General features: G+C 39.2%; 1 protein-coding gene across 1 annotated transcript in view; it reads left to right on the top strand.

Annotated features, from left to right (window-relative positions):
- The window catches only part of OPHN1 (oligophrenin 1), a 511,411-nt gene that overhangs the window by 504,203 nt on the left and 2,241 nt on the right, over positions 1-4,967 (top strand). The gene's annotated exons all lie outside the window — the stretch shown is intronic.

The raw sequence follows: 4,967 nt of genomic DNA, 5'->3' as shown, positions 1-4,967 counted from the left end.
TGACCAAAGAGTTCTTCAGGGCTTAAATTTTAGTGGAAGTGGCATCAGGTCTCATTTCACAAGCAGACCAGAGCGCACCTAGTTAACCTCACCACATTCAGACCAGGGACCAAACACTGCCCAATATAGGCAAGGAGAATGTCTGCAGAGGACTGGCCTGAAGGGTGGAGCACCTAAAACACAACAGAAAACATGAAGCACACACCAGAGACACTCCTTGAAGCTCCAGGCCATGGACATCGTGGGGCAGGGGGGTTGTGTTCATCTTCTGGGTCAGAAGCCAATCGCTGCTCTGGCTTTCAGTCATACTTTCCCTAGTTAAAAAAAAAAAAAGACACTTGAAGAACTCAGGGGGGGCAGGACTTGGCATAGGCAGCTCAAGCCTCTGCTGTGTGGGCTATGCCACTCACTAGCTGATATCCTTCATTGCTCATGTGATGGATATAAAATAATGATAGCCTGTTGTCTTCCCCAGAGGGGGAGTTTGCTTACACCTCTGTCGAGGAAGCCCTCACAGAAGAGCGAACAATCTCCTCTCTTATGTCCGAGGCTTCCATCAGATCCCTACCTTTACCCTGTCTGTTTCGTGGCCTTCTGTCCACCCAGTGATGCAGTGCTCCTGTGTTTTATCTTTTCAAAACTACAAATTTTACAGACCTGGTATGGCAGGGACCCACACTGATTCTCTGTAGGAGGGACTCACTGCCCTCTGTTGGTAATGGTCTGTCCCAGAAAAATAGTCACATGACCATGCAGAGGCTTGGATTTTATGGTAAAGTTTAACAAAAAAAAGCCCGCATCCAGGTTAGCTGCCCTTAGCAGTCTTTATGCTAATGAGTGGGACAGCTCAACGGTGCCCACTGACTCTTTTGTCCCCTAAGAGGCAGTGCTACGTCTCCCAGATGCAGTCCAAGAAGAGGAACTGTCTCTCTCAGCTTGACCCAGGAGATACTCAGAGCACACTGACTACTTTCTGGTCTTTGCCCTCCTTCTCCACGGGAGCACCACTATACCCACCATGCTTGACCCTGGTGATGCTGCAGACTTCTAAAACTTCATACTTTCAGCTCTGCTGCTTGTAAATACTGACTATAATCAGCCCCTCTTGTATTGCCAAGTCACTGGTTTGGGGAAGTGTTTTTCTTCTGCAGTCCTCTGCATACTACTTTATCTTTCACTTGTTCTCTCTCTCTCTCTCTCTGTCTCTCTCTCTCTCTCTCTGTCTCTCTCTCTCTCTGCCTCTCTCTGTCTCTCTCTCTCTTTCCCTGTATCTCTCTCTCCTCTCTCTGTGATCAGGGTTCCCTTCTCTGTGCAGCACCAACGATTCTTTTCTTCCCCCAAAACCACATCTCCAAACTTTCTACCTTCCACAATATTGCCTCTTTTCTCCCTCTAGTTGTATAGTTTGTTCTCTCAGTCCTCAAATCAATTTTCTGGGTGTTTAGAATGGTTTGATACTTACTCAGCAATGTTCAAGGGATAAGGCAAGCATAAGATCTTCATACTACTCTCCCATCTTAACTCATCCTATCAATAAATAAAATTGATAAGCCTCTAGCCAGGCTTACCAAAAAGAAAAGAGAAAAGGCCCAAATAAATAAAATCACAAATGGTAGAGGAGAAATAACAACCAACACCACAGAAATACAAACACTTAGAATATTATGAAAATCTATAGGCCAACAAACTGGACAACCTGGAAGAAATGGATAAATTCCTAGAAATATATAAACTACTGAAACTGAAAATTGCTGGGCTTCAAAGGTAGTTCAATATTCACAATTCAATCAACATTATATACCACATTAATAAAAGAAAGAATAAGAACCATATGAGTTTTCAATAGATTCAGTGAAAGCATTTCACATCATACAACATCCATCATGATTAAAACTCCTCAAGAAAGTAGGGCTAAAGGGAACATACCCCAACATAATAAAGGCCATATGCAAAAAGCCAACAGCTAATATCATCCTATATGGGGAAAAACTGAGAGCTTTTCCTCTGTGATCAGGAATTAGATAGGAATTCCACTCTCACCACTGTTATTTAACATAATACTGGAAGTTCTAGTCACAGCAAACATACAGGAAAAAGGAAATAAAAGGCAACCAAATCATCAAGGAAGAAGTTAAACTCTTACTCTTTGCAGATGACATGATACTCTATATAGAAAACTCAAAAGACTGATACACAAATTCAATATAGATCCAGGATACAAATTCAACATACAGAAATCTGTTGAATTTCTAGGCACCAATAATGAAGCAGCTGAGAGAGAAATCAAGGAATTGATCCCATTTACAATTCACTAAAAACCATAAGATACCTCGAAATAAACTTAACCAAAGAGGTAAACAGTATTACTCTGAAACTATAAAACACTGATTAAAGAAATTGAAGAGGACACAAAGAAATGGAAAAACATTCAATGCTCATTAATTGGGGGAACAAATATTGTTAAAATGTCAAAAAATATTGTTAAAATGTCTATATTACCCAAAGCAATCTACACATTTAATGCAATCCCTATAAAAATACCACCAGCATTTTTCATAGAGCTATAACAATCCTAAAATGTTCATGGAACCACAAAAGACTCTGAATAGCCAAAGGAACCTTGAAAAAGAAAAGCAAATCTGGTAGTACCACAATTCTGGAATTTACATTATATTACAAATCTGTAGTGATCAAGATAGTATGGTACTGGCACAAAAATAGACACATAGATCAATGGATCAGAATATAAACCCCAGAAATGAACCTACAACTATATGGTCAATAAAGCAGGAAAGAATATCCAATGTGAAAAAGACAGTCTTTTCTACAATCAGTGTTGGGGAAACTGGACAGCAACATGCAAAACAGTGAAACTAGACCACTTTCTTATACCATACACAAAACTAAATTCACAATGGATCAAAGGCCTAATTGTGAAACAGGAAACCATTAAAATCCTAGAGAACACAGGCAGTAATCCCTTTAACAACAGCCATAGCAACTTCTTACTAGATATGTCTCCTGAGGCAAGGGAAACAAACAAACAAAATAAACAATTGGGACTTCATCAAAATAAAAACCTGCACAGTGAAGGAAGCAATCAACAAAATTAAAGGCTGAAAGATAGTGAATGAAAGAAGGTATTTGCACATGCATATCTGATAAAGGGTTAGTATCCAAAACTTATTTTAAAAACTTATGAAACTCAGCACCTGAAAAATGAATAATACACTTAAAATATTGGGCAGAAGATATGAATAGACACTTTTCCAAAGAAGATATCCAGATGGTCAACAGACACAACGAAAAGATGCTCAATATCACTCATCATCAAATGAAAATCAAAACTACAGTGAGATATCACCTCACACATGTCTGAATAGCTAAAATCAACACCCCAAACAACAGGTGTTGACGAAGATGTGGAGAAAGGGGAACAGTCTTGCACTTTTGGTGGGAATCCAAACTGGTGCAGCCACTCTGGAAAACAGTATGTAGGTTCATCAAAATGTTAAGAATAGAACTACACTATGATCCAGCAATTGCACTACTATGTATTTATCCAAAGATACGAAAATACAGGTATGCTGTTTCAAAGGGGCACATGCACCCCAATGGTTATAGCAGAATTATCAGCAATAGCCAAATTATGGAAAGAGCCCGAATGTCCTTCAACTGATGAATAAAGAGATAAGGAAGAGACCATGTATATAAAATGGCATATTACTCAGATATATAAAGGAATTAAATCTTGGCATTTGCAACAATATGGATAGAGTTGGAGAGTATTATTTATGATAAGCAAAATAAGTCAGAGAAAGACAAATAGCATATGACTTCATTAATATGTGGAATTTAAGAAAGAAAACAAGCAAAAGGGGAAAATGGAGAGAGAGAGAGAGAGAGAGAGAAAGAGAGAGAGAGAGAGAGAGAGAGAGAGAGAGAGAGAGAGAGAGAGAGAGAAATGAAGAAAAAAGACTCTTAATTATAGAGGACAAACTGGTGGTTCCCAGAAGAGAAGGGGGTAGGGGATGTGTAAATAGGTTGTGGGAATTAAGGAAAGCACTTGTGATGAGTAACAGGTGTTTTATGGAAGTATTGAATTACTATATTATACATCTGAAATTATTATACTGTATGTTAGCTAACGAATTTAAATAAAAAGAAAAGAAATGTCCAGTAGGTAACTGCAACTTAGACTAATTGTTGGGGTTGAACCCACAGAGATTTAGGGGTAGAACTGTTAAGAACAGCCACTGTGCAACTTCATGGAGCATTTACATATACTACAATGTGAATAGTGCCCCTTTGGTGGGTTCTCAGTATTTGGTGGTGATTTAAACCATGAATAGGAGTAAGATCACTCAGGAAGTAGTTATACCAAGGAAAGGACAGAAAAACAATGCTATGGAAATAGCCCTATTGTCATTCCACCTACTGTCTGGGATGTTCTGGCAACACTATATAGGCCTTCATTCTTTAGGATTGTCTCTTCCCTCCAGTTCTTCCCAGACAAGGCTAATTTCATACTACTTAAAGGACATGGGGAGGGAGGCAGGGCAAAGTTGGTTTGGTCTTCAAGGCAAAGGGTGATTCATGTTTTAAATGGCATTTGCCATTCCATCTTGTCATTCTTCCTATTAGAGATAATCACAGAATACAGGTTTTGGTCTAGGGCCAGTTTCTCTGGGCTCCTCTAGCCTCCCATTGTCTAGTCACTAAAAGGATTATTCTGACACCTGAGAGATGTCTTTGTATCTTGGTTACTGGGCTTTCTAAAACTGCCAGAGAGGTAGCCCATCTTCTAGGCATAGACCTAGATGCTTTGAAACATTTGGATGGAATTACTTCCCATTTTTCAAATGGACACTTTTTTTTGGGGCAACATTTCTTTTTTTTTTTATAATAGTTTATTGTCAAATTGGTTTCCATATAACACCCAGTGCTTCTCCCCACAAGTGCCCCCC

Source organism: Suricata suricatta, chromosome X (assembly GCF_006229205.1).
Source record: "Suricata suricatta isolate VVHF042 chromosome X, meerkat_22Aug2017_6uvM2_HiC, whole genome shotgun sequence".
NCBI classification, from domain to species: Eukaryota; Metazoa; Chordata; class Mammalia; order Carnivora; family Herpestidae; genus Suricata; species Suricata suricatta.
This window is presented reverse-complemented; position numbering and strand designations above follow the sequence as displayed.